General features: G+C 40.9%; 1 protein-coding gene and 1 long non-coding RNA gene across 6 annotated transcripts in view; both read right to left on the bottom strand.

Annotated features, from left to right (window-relative positions):
* Positions 1-16,516, bottom strand: part of LOC138978090 (agrin-like) — a 391,935-nt gene that overhangs the window by 79,213 nt on the left and 296,206 nt on the right. The gene's annotated exons all lie outside the window — the stretch shown is intronic.
* Positions 3,152-12,082, bottom strand: LOC138978097 (uncharacterized). Its single transcript, XR_011459580.1, has 5 exons — positions 11,507-12,082; positions 9,449-9,517; positions 8,305-8,399; positions 5,859-6,029; positions 3,152-3,696 (listed from the first exon to the last, which is right to left on the bottom strand). It is a non-coding gene; the product is annotated as an uncharacterized lncRNA (long non-coding RNA).

Here is a 16,516-nt window from a genome sequence, read left to right as displayed (position 1 = left end):
ATGATTTTAAGGTGACTGCAGCATGATTGACAAAGCAAAGATTTGCACAGATGAATACAACAAGAACACAAGTGACAAGTGACAAAAAAAATGAACGAACAAGAGTGCAGTGTAAATGTATTACATGTAGGCTAGTGGTAAATAAAGAGCAGTTTGTGTAGAAAGGAATTTATGTGTTTTACTTTTAGTTTTGTGAAAACCAATCTGATTGTTTAGTGTGTATGCGTGAGAAGTTGAATTTGTGCGTTTAACCACATCCTGATCCACGCATTAACTATGGTTTTGATCCCCAACTATGGTTTCTTATGCCATTTACTATGGTCAGAGGCCAAAAGTACTTGACAGGTATGCAATACGCAGTCTGCAATTATGGACTTTTTCAAATCTATCTCCAAAATAATAATGACATGGTACTTTAAAATCAACGTTGATTGCAGTAAAGTAATTGACTGACAATTAAGGTTGTATGTGGGGTGCCTAAAATTTGAACTTTTCTTATTCCCGAATATTTTTTGTGGGCGCAGAAGCACGGGGCAAATGGTATTGTTTTTTTCTGGAGGGGATCAGACAATATAAAACCAATTAGAGGCCGAGTTGCCTGACAGAAAGGCCAATTCTAGCCCCAGTCCATGCCGGTTACATGTAATTAGCTATGCACACATTTGAGATCGATACCCAACCTTACTGAGCATCAGTTCTTTGCGTTATTTTAATTTTCTTGTTTTTCTTTAAATAAAAAAGGGAATGGTTTTATTGATGTCATTATCTAGTCAGCATAAATGACTTTTATGGATACAGGAGAAGTGTTAAAATGTGAAGATTTCAAGTGTGGTTTGTGGTCATCTGCTTGACCACTTAAAATGTTGTTTCATTTGATGATACGTTTTGTTTGGTGTTCCCGCTTGAATGTGACAGTAGTTGTACAATGTACTCTTACTCTGTTGTGTGTGTGTGTGTGTGTGTGTGTGTGTGTGTGTGTGTGTGACGGTGTGTGTGTGTGTGTGTGCGTGCGTGAGTGTGTTTGTGTGTGTTGGTGTGTGTGTGTGTTTGGTAACCGGCTTTGTACAGCGGGACCACCTTATTTTGTCATGTATTTTTATTCATTCTGGAGCTTTATTAAATAAACTGCCCATTTCAATCACAACTCTGGTCTGGTCTTATTGTCAGTGTTGCATAAATGATTGTATGTGAGCTTGTGAACATACAAAGAAAAAAGAAAGAAACATTCTGTGTCGAAATATCTTGACTAAAAATCAGGCGGAAGACTACACCTGTTGCATTTCCTATTATGCTCAGGCAATTATAACTGAGGGCGGAAGCGACAATGATTCGTTTTCCCCCCAGATAACATTAATTTGTAGAGACAGAAAAGGAACACGCACATTCTGGAACTGATTTGTGTAAATAACTGAGAGGGTGTTTTGTCTGTTTTGTGAAACGGTCCTCACACATTTGCAAAGTTCCACAGTTAGGCAGCTGAATTAAAGCATTACATAGTAATGCATAGTGTAAACTCTAGGCCTACTTCAAGGTCTTATTACTTCAAGATGCATACACGTGCTGTTATATCTGTTAGTGCTTGCCGGACACCAGTGCTGATTAAAATGGCTTAGATTGTTACTAGTTTGAAACTACAGTATGTCCTTTTACGTGTTGTGACAATTTTGTTGGTACCGATGATTTATAAAAAGACTTTTATCACAGGTTTATTTCGTATCAAACATTTATACTTACTTTCAAGTTCGAGTATAAGTTTACTTCCACGAGGAGAGTCTCTCTGTGTGCGCGCGCGCGCGCGCGTGTGTGTTTTGTGTGTGTGCGTGCGTGCGCACTTAAAGATTCTTGATTTTGGAACATAAGCAGTTTATCTGTCAGGGAGTTGTGTGTGTTTTCATGGCTGCGTGTTCTTTTCCCTCTCATTCTTCCTCTCGGCAGTCCGGCTTCAGAGTCATTTTGTTCCTCCAGGCTCAAAGCAGAAAGCAGCAATGTTTTAAAACATTCAAAAACAAGGATTGTATGTGAGTGTGAGTCATAATTTTCTTTTAAGAACCGAATCATAGCACCACAAGGTTCAAATATGTGCACAAAGCAAAAATAGTGCAAAGCAAAAATTAGGAAAGCAGCATATGGCCATGACTGGAGACACTGCTTTTTGTATCGATCATTCTGCAGACATCACACGCACACTTTTACTTTTTAAGTTATAATACGTATTGCATTCAGCCACTGTTTTTTTCTCCTCAGTTGATATTCTGATTTTTGTCAGTTTTTGTGTCATTTGTTTTTGTTGTGCTTGTTTGATTTAGGTTTGGTGTTGTTTGTCGTTGTTGTTTGTTTAACACACACTCAAACACACACACACACACACTAACCAGACACACACACCACCACCACCACCACCACCACCACCACCACCACCACCACAAGAATAGGTTTACACTCACTTTTTCCTCCACGTTTTAATTTTGGCAATATCATTAACCCAGGATTGCAAAGCAGGGATCATTTGTCAATTTCATAACAACGTACATACAATTTCAGCTGGTTACTGCAATAAAATGTGCATCATCACAGGTTTCTGCTGGAATGACAGTGTCTTATGTGTCAACACAAAATACACACACACAAAATGGGTGTGGTGCTGCATGCCCCATAATAGATCCTAACTTCACCCTCTAAAGCTCCCTGCAGATGCATGTTTTGTGCACAAAAATAGCCTTTTAAAATATGCAGTATACAAAATAAAAATGCAGACATTTCTACATTTGATGGGGGAGTTGTCCTGTATTAGAATTATTTATCAAATAATTAAAGTTAACCAAAGTATATGTAATAAAACCAAGGAGTCCTCTGTTAAGTAGCTCAACACAATGATCGCAGCCCAGGGTGCTAACACAGTTAGGGTATGTTGTTCAAGACGTGGAAGGTCAAGGTTTTAAAGTATGCTTCAGTAACGGAATCTTATAACAAAGCTAAAACATTTACCACTGAAGCAAAACCATCTCTGAACAATTCAAAATTGTCACACGTACTAGTTTTACATTTTAAGGATCTTGCCAAGTGCATATCTTTTTATTGTGAAAAATTTGTATTGCAAACAAAAGAAAACACAATGTCTTGTGATCTGTAAATGTTCTTGATACTTAATACATTACAGGGAACCTTATAAATTGTTCAAGTGAAGTACTGTACAGCCTATTTAGCTTGTTCATTTTCTCCCTTTAAGGTAATTTTGTCTCAACAATCATGTTATCTGCTACAAGTCTATAAACTGCTGTAAACCTTTCTGCCCTTGAAGTAGATTCATGCCCTTCTGTGTGGGCACCTTCTTCTTCTTCCTCTTCAGTGTTTGCATTTGGATGTGTGCTCTCTGGCCAAGTCTTGTTGCACAGGGGTGGCAAGGAAAGGCAACCCTCTCAGAACGTGTTGCAGAGTCTGTTCTTCCTACCCTAGCCACAGTCCGCTGTAGGTGCAAAACCTATCCTTTTGAGGTGTACCTTCAGACAGCAGTGTCCTGTGCGAAGGCGGAAGATGGCTCTCTGTTCTGTGTGAGTAAAATGGGGATATGGTCTTGAATGAGCTGGTATCTGTCTGTCTTTTTGTTGTTGATATAGACATCAAAGAAGCTCCAGCACCAGCCAAGTGTTGACTGTTTTCTTTATGCGTAACCTAGTCCTGGCAGCAGCTGTTGTCCATCTGTAAACAAGCAAGATCATTATTATAATATATTGATGGTGTATATGTTTTACCAGAAAGACGAGTAAAATACCACTTAATTTTTGAGTCACTTGAGAAAATGTGACTCTATGTAATCGGTCAGTGTTAGTCTGTCCGGCCGGCCGTCCGTCCGTAGACACCACCTTAACGTTGGACTTTTCTCGGAAACTATCAAAGCGATCGGGCTCATATTTTGTTTAGTCGTGACCTCCAATGACCTCTACACTTTAACGATGGTTTCGTTGACCTTTGACCTTTTTCAAGGTCACAGGTCAGCGTCAAAGGAAAAATTAGACATTTTATATCTTTGACAAAGTTCATCGGATGTGATTGAAACTTTGTAGGATTATTCTTTACATCAAAGTATTTACATCTGTAGCCTTTTACGAACGTTATCAGAAAAACAAGGGAGATAACTAGCCTTTTCTGTTCGGCAACACACAACTAAACGTTGGGCTTTTCTCGGAAACTATAAAAGTGACCGGGCTCAAATTTTATGTGAACGTGACTCATTGTGTTGTGAATAGCAATTTCTTCCTGTCCATCTGATGCCTCATATAATATTCAGAACTGCGAAAGTGACTCGATCGAGCGTTTGCTCTTCTTGTTGTTTAAGTAATGAGGCATACATGCAGTTGAACGATCATATCTTGTGATATCTGCCCTCTGAAAAAAACCTACTATTCAAAATGTACTTTTACATTTTGTTTTTTTAACTTAGGCTTTTGAAGATCCACATTTACCACCCAAAAGGAGCCTGGCGATACTGGCATGCTTTAATTAAGATGACGTGTTACTCAGAAATAGTGCTTTTAGTTATGCGCTATAGAAATCTCCTTAATAAATAAATAAATACTGGTGGTGGTTCACTGCAAAGCATAACCTGATATGATTTCTTCATAGCACCTGACTGGAAATGAAGTTTCATACAATAAAAACTATACTGCGCCAGATTTACAGCAGTTCTGTTGAATTCACACAGTCAGAAAATTTCAAGGCTGTCCTCAACATTCTATGCTCACACACACACACACGACTTGACTTCACTTAGGAAGGTTATGTGATGCTTAAATAATCTGTCTTGCCACTATTTCATCACAAGTAACCACTGTGTTTATTGCTGGTATGTGCCGGAGTGGAGGGATAGTCTTACCCCATGTAAAAAAAAAAAAAAAAAAAGCCTGGCAGGTGATCTGAGATGCCTTTAATAACACAAAGCTGCCTCTGTAAACAATTCTGCTTTTACACATGCTATCCCTTAACTTGGATTCATACCAAAATCAAGCCTAGCTTCATAGGAAACAGAATGTTACTTCAGCATTTAGAATTATGATCTTATTCCATGTACACGCCTTGGCAAATCTGACTCGATCACTACAGCAAGAAGTCAGTGTGTTGATTGTTCATATGTGACCAAGTTGAGGGATGAGCTTATCCTATGTTAAAGCCTGGCCTGAACTGAGACGGTGAAGAGAAGTAGTGTGCCTTTAATGACACAATGCTTTCTTTGTAAGCAATAGATTCAACATCTCAGATCTGGTCAGGCCTATACAAATGCCATCCCTCAACTTGGTTCATACAAAAATCATGTGCCTGGCTAGAGAGTGGGGATTTGTTGTTCTCTTTTTCGAAATCCAAAATAAGCAAAATCAGGTCTTAAAAAGGAGCAAGTCTTAAAATGGGAGTGAATTTACAGATGTTATGAACAAGAAGTCTGCGTAAACAGGGTCATTAATAGCAAGGAGTCTTAGATTGGGGTGTCTTAAAAGGGGCAGGGGTGGGGTGGTGTGTGTGTGTGTGGGGGGGGGGGAGTCCACAGTAATGACCATAAAATAATCAAAATAATACTATTAGTCATCTTATTCTCTACCAAATTTCTAGAGGTCAAGACAATGATACAGATTTTTTACTTGTGTCACTGTTAGTGTCATTCTATGAATAACAGACCAATAGAAAGAGAGAGAAAGAGAGCTCTGTGGTTTTTTTTTACCTGGGTTCATGCTCAGTTGCTTGAAAATTGACTTGTCAGAGGTTCTTCTTCAGCCTTACACCCACATGCAAGAGAACTTGTACCAGATAATGAAATAAGTGAACTTTGAAGTGCATTCATAATTAAAGCCCAATCATGTGGTTTAACCTACCTAGTCTTGAAAAGCCTGTCCGAGGAAACAGAACAAGCACCCTTCCGCAGACCTTCCTAACTGGAGAGTCTTGGTTGTAACCGCACACTTTCTAAAGTAGTCCATAAGCAGTTCCATGTGCCTATGTTTTCACTGGAACCAGCTCCTTTGTGTACCTGTGATCTGGATGAGCTGCAACACATAAAACTTTCATATGAACACTATGTCATAAGTACACCAGTTAGCATACATCAAACACCGAGGAGCATCACAAGATATGTTCTAAGGAGGTAACAACTATTGTCACAAAGTGTTTATGATACAGCCACAGGCACATGGCACTGAGTGGTCAATTGGTGAGGGGGGTGGGGGGGGGGGGGGGGGAGGGGCAGAAGTTCTGCTCAGTCTTGTCTACTGATACAACACTTTGTGGTGGTGTAAGGCAGGGAATCACACCCCAACCACTGGCCCCGCCCACCTGGTGTCGAGTGCCTGAGGATACATCAGTCCCAGTCATGGCTGGCCCCCGGTTTGACCAGACAACTGCCATGTATGGGTACATTTACTTTACAGTACAGATTAGTTTTCAATAGCAATGACATCATGGACGCACACCTGCCCAACACTGACACTGACAGCAAAATCAGCGAACAAACGTGATAAAGAGTAACTAATCGTCACAAACATCAAAATGCTTTGCATTAATTTTCTTGAAGAGGTCATTCTTAACCAGATAATCATTTATAGGCAATTGAAGATTATTATTCCACCTACAGGCTATCACTCCTATGGCTGTTACTTGTAACACATTTCATTTCTTAAAATATGTTTTGTAAAGTACATAGATTTCACTAAAAGGCACATTCCTTCTCATGAAAACAATTTGGCTCACCGTCTCAGATCTGGTAGGGCTTTAAAATGGGATAAGACATGATCTCCAGGGGTCGACACTAACTTATTTGGCCTGGGGCCACACTGGCCCCAGAGATGGAAATTGCTGGGGCGGAAAAAAAAAATCTGGGGCCCACTCTCAGTATTCACGTGCGGCAATGCATTGTCTGTTTTTCTTCATCGTACTGAAGCCAGGGAAATTCTTTCAACCATTTGACATTGAAATTACGACAGCGCTTCGCGCTTTTGGCTGCATCGGTCTCCTTTTTTCGTTTCTCTCCACCCTGTTCTTCATCTTCATTTGACCATGTCTTTTTACACCAGGGATGTGTCGCCACATTTTGCGTTTGGCATTTGAAGGCGATACTTATCTCTCACGCTAAAGAGCGCAATCTGGGAGTTATTTCCCTTACGACATTGTCCTTCGACGATTTGAATGTGTTTTTTTCTTGACTGCGGCATTGATCGTAACGCAAATTTCAGTGACGACTTTGACTGGCGATTTTTAGTGATTGGCTCTGCTGGCATTAGAATTTTCGGTTTGTCATTGTTGGAATTTATCCTGGGGCGGAGTGGGCCCCAAGCTTCGGCAATGTTTGGGGCGGAACACAAAACTCTGGGGCGTTCCGCCCCCCGCCCGTGTCGAACCCTGATCTCTTAACTTGTTCACATACCCCAAAAAGTGCGATTGTGTTATGAATAAATGCTGTAAAAGCTACCTGTACTAGTTCATTAAAAAAACAAATCACAAAATGTCACTTCACCACAGCATGCAAACAGTGTGTTTATTTCTGGTATGTGTCTAAAGGCGGAGACAGACGCACAACACAAAACCCTGTTTTCGACAAAAACACCATCTCAAAACGTCGGGGAAACACATGTTTTTAAAGAGGGGATGTCACTTGCGAAACACACAGATGAAGCGCGGTGCGTGTTTTCACAGAAATATCGGTCAGTGTCAGCTTGACCCGTCCAGCTATCGCCCTGTGTTTGAGTTTGTAAACAACACGGCTGGCAGTGCCCACTGATACGGTCAGTGCCCACTGATACGGTCAGTGTCCACTGATACGGTCAGTGTCCACTGATACGGTCAGTGTCAGCTTGACCCGTTCAGCTACCGCGCTGTGTTTGGGTTTGTAAACAACACGGCTGGCAGCGCCCACTGATATTATTGCCTCTCTTCAATCGTGACAGGATCCATAGACTCTAGTTAGGATTCATGGGTCCGATACTACCCTGAATCGGTACCACATCTGAGTCTGCCATTTTTTTTCTATCTCCGTGGTGCCGGAAACCGAGTCACTTGAGTTGATCTTCCGCGTTCATTGGCTGACTACCAAAACGTGTTTTTAGATTTTAGAGCATGCTCTAAAACCCAAAACACGATGCAAAAACACGAAACAGTGTTTTCTGAAACGCGTTTTGGGGGATGTCACATGGGAAACACGCTGTTTTGTGTTTGTTTTGAAAGGAAACACTGTTTTGTGTTGTGAGTCTGACATGGCCTTAACACAGACACACACACACACCATTCACACATACACCAAAGCAACACAAAAGCCGAAAACATGCCTACCATCTAAATGAGGATATCCAGTTCCAACTGTCTTCTGCCAATATAACACTGCCAGAGACACCATGGTGTAGAAAGTCAGTTTAAAGAGAGACTACCTGGAAGAAAAATATATATAATAATAATAAAACACCCAGTGCAATAGACATACTTTCTCGTTAAAGGCTTACTTTACTATGTAAAAACACAATCACAGTCTCAGATCTTGTCAGGCTTTTACTTGGGATAAGATCATCCCTCTACTTGGACGCATACCAACATAGATCAGCTTGAATGTTCGTGAAAATATCCCATATTTTGAGTTAACTCACCACAGCAAGCAGTCACTGAATATATATTTTATTTTTTGGTATGTGGCCAAGATGGGAGACAGTGACCCACACTATAGTGACAAAGCAAGTGGGCCTTTAAATTGTAAACTGTTATATAATATGTGCATTTTGACTTCTTCATAAATTATAACCCTGATGCAGGCAGTCATCAGTAGTGGTTTAGTACCTAGAATGAGAAAAGAATGAACTTGCAAGAAAGAAACTGAGTCAAAATCAAAATACCCTTTAAATTACATTAGATTCCACGGGGCAGACAGGGTTTGAAGTTAGAAAGCTCTGAAAATAACTCTGCTATTTGAAATTGACTAATAGTATTAACTTATAACGTCATACATGATACATGATACAAACAAATGAACTAAGGCTTTTGAAGATCCATATCCAATCCTGCTACACAAAGGCACAAGCAGAGGTTGAAATTGCCAGGGTCATTTTCCATCCCCATGTAGCCTGGATTTAATTACTGGCATGTTTTTTTGTAAAGAGGTGTGTCACTCAGAATGACTGGAGATGGTTCATTCAATGCAGAGCATAAAATACCATTGATTTCTTCATGCCATCTGATTTGCCGGTGAATTCACAGGGCGAGAACAATTCAAGACTGGCCTCAACATTTTATGCTGACTGTAAATTGTAATTATATAATATATCCACCCTAGCTAACTGGTACACTAATCACTTGCTCTGGCGGACTTCTTTTTCCAACATCATAAATCTGTTATTTGTACTTTAGCCTTTTGTGGTAAAATATTCTCATTACCAGTTGCACTCACAATCTATTGCTAGTGTATTTTGGAAATGATCAAAAGCCTTACTTGTGTTCTATGACAGCACCATGTCACTGTTGCGGGAAGAATGAGGCAGGGCTTGGTAATAACTGAGACCTGCAAGTAAACAAAACATATTTAGAATCTCATCATGTGTTATTTTGTTATAATTATCTATGTCATGAGGTCTTACATTGCAATAACAAACACACGCATAACTTAACTTAGCAAGGTGTTCTATGTGCTAAGAATAAGAGTAATTGTTTAATGAATTAACGCTGAAGAAGCTACTAGTTGCTTAAACAAATTCATAGCAAAATGTCACTTGATCACCACATCAAGCACACTGTATGTTCATTTCTGGTATGTATGCAAGTGGAGGGATGATCTTGTTCCATGTAAAATCCTAGCTCAGCTGATCTCTCTCAACTTGGATTCATACCACACATTAGGAGCCTGGCTGTTTCTGTTCAGTGGGCATTTCTCCATTTGTTTTATTTGAATGCATTTCTTAAAAAGAACACTTCCTCTGCACAGCAAGCAGTCAGGATGTTATATGAAGTCTTATATCGCGCGCGTATCTCCAGACTCGGACTCAAGGCGCAGGAATTTATTTATGCCGTGTGAGATGGAATTTTTTTACACAATACATCACGCATTCACATCGACCAGCAGATCGCAGCCATTTCGGCGCATATCCTACTTTTCACGGCCTATTATTCCAAGTCACACGGGTATTTTGGGTGGACATTTTTATCTTTGCCTATACAATTTTGCCAGGAAAGACCCTTTTGTCAATCGTGGGATCTTTAACGTGCACACCCCAATGTAGTGTACACGAAGGGACCTCGGTTTTTCTTCTCATCCGAAAGACTAGCACTTGAACCCACCACCTAGGTATTACTAGGAAAGGGGGGAGCAAATTGCTAACGCCCTGACCCAGGGTCGAAATCGCAACCTCTCGCAAGTGCGTTACCACCCGACCACCCAGTCCTTTTTGTTCCAAATCAAACGTTGTTTTGCTCCAACCAAGACTGCAGATCTTGGCAAACATGTGGCATAAAAACTAGATTTGATGACCTTACCCGTACTCACCCTGAAAAGTGCCGATCTAGATTTTGCTATTTTAACAGAGGGGACAGAGGTTGTACCTAGCTCTCCTCATGCAGACACCGCATAACAAATATGTGTAACAAATCCAGTTGCAACACTGTAGTTTCATGGCTTAATTTCATTGACTGATTGAGTCAGCAGTAGTGAACTACTACATGTCAGTATGATCATACCATTACCTGTATTAGGCCTAAAAAAAAATAGGTGTGGTTACGGTAACCCGACCTACCCTATTTTTTGGGGCCGACCCTATAACTTTTTATTACATTTGTCAAAAAAATACACACAAAAAACAAGTAAACGAGTGCAGACAACACAATGAAAGCGAAAGCGCCCGAGTCGCACACTTATTTCTCTGTCAAGTAGGTTTAATTTGTACACATTAGAAAAAAAAGTAAAAAAAAAAAAAGTGATTGCCTACCTTCCTACCCTATTTTTTTGGGCTATGTTACCGTAACCACACCTATTATTTTTTTTGGCCTTAGTGAGTATTACAATTGGAGCAATCTGCAGAATTGTTACCAATACATCATCATAACAGGAATTCCTCAGTGCATGAGACATTGGTGTGTAGACATATAATACATAAATATGTAGATCTTTAAAACATTCAATGAGTCATGGGACTAAAAACTGCCAAAGCCTTATGTGGCAACATCACAAACAAACAAAATTAACCAACCACAAATTATGTCAACCTCATGGCCCTTGTACTTGTAGTTCAAGTTGTACTGTTGTACTAGCCAACAGACATAAAAAGGAACTTAGCTCAGTAGGTGTTGATTGCTCTGCGTCATTATCAATATCATGATGCTGAGAGTCGAAATGCAGTTCAAACACAGACAGAACAAAATGGAATCTTTGAGTTTGAAATTGAATGAAAAAAAAAAAGTAATTTGTATGGTCATGGTGTAGAAGTTTTGAACTTTAGCGTTGTAAATTCATTGCTCCGAAATCTAACCCTCCGATTTATGTCCTAAGTCATTTACATACCTTTGGAGTTTTACGGAATGGGTATAACGTCCTTTCATCTAATGATCTACTGTGGGATTTTGCCCATGCAGTCGCCGTCACTGTCTCCTTGACCTACTTGGAGTCCTTGCTGGGTTGAATCGGCTGAGGAGCGAACCCATGACGACTCGCAACGCGAGGAACCAGAAGAGGAATCTAGGTTTATTCTGCGTGTTTTGGGCCTGCCGACCCTACTTGTAGTCCGATACAACCGGCACGTAGCTTCTTTTCGCAGGGCGAAACCGCCCCACTCGTGACAGTTCATCCGATGTCCGCCATGTTTCAAGTTACAAAAAAGTAGAAACGATCTAACGAATAACTTTCATTTCAAGCACAGTCACAAAAAAAAAAAAAAAAAGTACAAAAGAAGGGGTGGAGAAAATGGCATTATCTAGACAGACTCAACTCGGATAAACTAAGAGGGACTTAATAACTACTGAAGATTGAGAGCACAGCGGACGTCCTGTAAATTCCCGATCCATTTTTTACCCTTCCCATTTCGGTATACTGTTCTCTGCTTGTGACGCTACGCAACAGGATAAGAGATATCCTGAGGGTATAAGTGATACTCCCACATACGTTGCACAAGCATAATTTGACGTTACCTTATATACGGTCCAACCGGTGTGCAATGGGTGGAGGGAGGGAGGGAGGGAGGGAGAGAGAGAGAGAGAGAGAGAGAGAGAGAGAGAGAGAGAGAAAGAGCTCAAAACTTTATTACATAAGGATAAAGGTTTTAGGCTAGCCTAATCTTCCAACCTGTCTTCAGAACATATATACAGAGACAGAGAGAGACAGAGACAGAGAGACAGAGACAGACGGAGAGACAGAGAGAGAGAAAAGACAGAGGTCAGAGAGACAGACAGAGAGAAATCCGATAAAAATAGTACCCGTTGCGTGCTTGCTTTCAAAAACAAAAACTCAATGAATACATCCAGAACCAACACATAAAGGCAGCAAAGCATGTGCACAACTGTTCAGATTAGGAAAATATGTGACACATTATCTGCACCATAAAACAAAAAAAGTACAACCTTTTGGGGTTTCGTCACTCTATTTAGCTCACTAAAAACCGACGATATTTTACGATTATCTTCTTCTTCTTCTGCGTTCGTGGGCTGAAACTCCCACGTACACTCGTGTTTTTTGCACGAGTGGAATTTTACGATTATATACTTAGTTAAAAAATGTCTAGTGCTGTCGCTATTTTTCCAGGCATTTTTTTGTTTGTTTGTTTGCTTAACGCCCAGCCGACCACGAAGGGCCATATCAGGGCGGTGCTGCTTTGACATTTAACGTGCGCCACACACAAGACAGAAGTCGCAGCACAGGCTTCATGTCTCACCCAGTCACATTATTCTGACACCGGACCAACCAGTCCTAGCACTAACCCCATAATGCCAGACGCCAGGCGGAGCAGCCACTAGATTGCCAATTTTAAGGTCTTAGGTATGACCCGGCCGGGGTTCGAACCCACGACCTCCCGATCACGGAGCGGACGCATTACCACTAGGCCAACCGTGCCGGTTTTCCAGGCATTCAACTTATGCGTATACCGCGCTAAAAGCTTTGTGCAACACCTCGTCTAATAGTTTATTAACGACCTCTTTAAAATACAGCACAGATCTGTACATCCGATGAGTAATAATATTCTCGCGTCGCACGTATTTATATAATGTCTATCCTAAATACAACTGAACATGCGCCAGTAGCTGGGTAGTGTTAACGATTTATTCTTTACACCCCCGGTATAGGGGTGTGTATAGGTTTCGCTCGATGTGTTTGTTTGTTTGTTTGTTTGTGTTCGCATATAGATCTCAAGAATGAACGGACCGATCGTCACCAAACTTGGTGAACAGGTTCTATACATTCCTGAGACGGTCCTTACAAAAATTGGGACCAGTCAAACACACGGTTAGGGAGTTATTGGTGGATTAAGATTCTACAAGGACTTATAGCGGGACATATTAATGGTCAAAGGGAAATAACCACACTTGTTAGCAGTGCCTGCTCAGTTGGTGGCAGTGAGAATGCTAAGGACGGGGGTGTTTTTCCTACCTCGGAGGAATTTCTTGTTTTCTCCTCCTTCTCTTTTCCTTTTCGCGTTTCAAGAACTGGAAGCGTGGCGAAAAATTATTTTCTTCCTTCTGCTCTGAATTCAACCATATCATGAAAAAGTGAAACAGCTAGCACTTCATGTTGTTGTTATTTCTTTGGGGGGGGGGGGGGGGGGGGTCGTGGCCATGCGTATGACCTTTAATCAAAATTTTATTCAGAATTTCTTCGAAACACACAGCTAGGACACGCACTCAAGCAAATGCTTATATCACGTGACCAGAACAATACTAAATGACACACATTTTTGTAATGGTGGACATAACAACAATGAACCAGAAGAACAAATTGAAAGAATGGGGATGGGGAGCTAAATAGTTTGACATGCATTGATATAAACACAGTTTTATTCAAAATACATGACATGAAACAATTGACAAAAATGCAGCTTGGACACGAACTCAAGCAGATGCTTATTTGACGTGACCATAACAATGCTAACTTACACAAGTTAAGTATTCATGATGGTGGACAACACAATTATTAACCAGAAGAACAAAATGAAGGAGGGGGGGGGGGGGTATGGGGAACTTAATCAAAACAGAAGGATCTACAGAGAGAAAAATAAAATAATAATAATAAATAAATAAAATAAGAAAGCGGGGGGGGGGGGGGGGACCACAAGGTGAGACTAGGAGTAAAGCGCGTGGGACGAGAACATCGATGCTGAGACATGCAGTAAGTAAATTCAAATAAATGTACATTGACATGCATTGATTTCATGTCGCTGACAAACGATTTAACCAAGTAATTGAGAGAGAAAGTGTTGCCTAAACATTACACACTCTTTCTTAACTCAAGAAACTCACAATCGCTTTTACAAACCCATTCAATTTCAATTTTCATTGGAACATTTCCGGTTTCAGACACTGCTTTTTCAGAAACCACAGGCGGTAAACTCATTTTCTAAGTCAGTTTTCCCCGAGAGTAGGTGACTCAGTTTTATAATCTAAACTGTTGAACATAACATCATTTCCCTCCCTCCCCTTCTTCAATTAAACATCGCTGCCCTGGAGTTCAAGTGGTAATTATTGCTCACGGAATAGTTTCCTCTCTAATGAACACATTTTCCAAGCGTGTGAAATCATTACGCAGAAAACGTCCAGTGTTCAGGTGTTTGAGTTTGAAGCCTGTCGGTTGTTATAATTCAGAGGGACGCGTAGAGCTAGAACTGCACAATACGACCACAGCTAACTTTGAAAAGAAGTCAAGAGTTAGTTCCTAGGCGTAATTCTTTTACTTTCAGAACTCGTATAATACTTCTTTTTTTTTTTTTAAACGTGCAGTTTGCAAGATGAAATCATAGCATTTTGAAGACGTTCAGTCCGCTTCATACATATGGGCCTACAAGTTTTTGCTCTCTCTCCCTCTCTCCCATGTTTTCGTCTTCGGACAGTATTTCTTCAACCAATTGAATAAATAATTCATTCTCCATTAAAATACAGTCCCAGTTGGGACCAGCACACTGACCTACTTTTAACGCCAAACAGTTGTGTGGGTCAGCAACTCAAAACGACACGATTTGCTCAATTGAATATCATGGAGAAACAGTATAATTATGTTTGCTTGCGCGTATAATCTGCGAGGGCATTCGTATTTTTAGTTTATTTTCAGTTTCCACAGCGTGTAAAGACAGAGTATGTACAAGTGCCAGACAAAACGAAGAAAAACCTGTTATCCTTTCTGCTTGTCGCAGCTGATTCATTTTTCTCTACGGTTGGCACGTGCCAGTATGCACGCACCTGTCCTAGTTAAACGATGCAGTTTAAAAAGACATAAGGGTTCTGTGTGTGGGGGGGGGGGAGGGGGTTCATTGTGTGTGTGTGTGTGTGTGTGTGTGTGTGTGTGTGGTGGGGGATGTATGTGTGTATGTGTATGTGTGTGTCTGTGTATGTGTGTCTGTGTCTGTGTATGTGTGTGTGTGTCTGTGTGTCTGTGTATGTGTGTGTGTCTATGTGTGTGTCTGTGTATGTGTGTGTGTGTGTCTGTGTATGTGTGTCTGTGTATGTGTGTGTTTGTATGTGTGTGTGTCTATGTGTGTGTGTGTATGTGTGTATGTGTGTGTGTGTCTATGTGTGTGTGTGTGTGTGTGTGTGTGTGTGTGTGTGTCTGTGTCTATTTCTGTGTGTCTGTGTGTGTTTACGTGCGCGTCAGATTTTGTTATACAAGTCTTTCTGTCTGTGCAGGAAATGAAACAAAGGATTCATCTACAAGCGACAAAAGGTAGGCGGAAGAAGGGTGTATTCAAATTAAAACAAAAGCGACTGTACATCCGATGTAACCTCAAATAATGATGAAAACATTTCATTCCGGTTTCCTTTCATCATTAACAAGAGGCGAAGCCTTCAAGGCTCACGTAAGAAATCGACAAACAGTAACACAAACTCAATCACTCCGTCACACATACACACACACAGTAAGCATAGGTGACACGGTGCAAGCGTGCGAGACACTAGATCTAGATCTGTCTGTCTGTAGCCTACTTACGGGGACACGACTGCCAGATGGCCAGATCGACATTGCGCTTTCGACAGCGCTTCCTCGCGCACACACTGGAAACACGCTGTGCAGATTAACCTGTAGGAAATCTCCTTTGGTATCTTCTTTATCTATTTTTCTGGAGCTACGAAACCGAACAATGTGAAATCATGAGTCGTCTTCTCCGAATCGGCGAACTGCAGCTCGGTGATAACTGTATCTATACCACAATCCTTCACGCGATCTGACCTAACCAGTTGACCCTGACCTGGTCTACATACCGCACACGACACAAACCAGTCAGCTGTTTTTACCCCCCCCCCCCCAACCCCCCACCACCCGTTTTCTTTGGATACACACTTTAACTACATACGTGCCGACGAAATGTTGATCATTGCT

Source organism: Littorina saxatilis, linkage group LG10 (genome assembly GCF_037325665.1).
Source record: "Littorina saxatilis isolate snail1 linkage group LG10, US_GU_Lsax_2.0, whole genome shotgun sequence".
NCBI classification, from domain to species: Eukaryota; Metazoa; Mollusca; class Gastropoda; order Littorinimorpha; family Littorinidae; genus Littorina; species Littorina saxatilis.
This window is presented reverse-complemented; position numbering and strand designations above follow the sequence as displayed.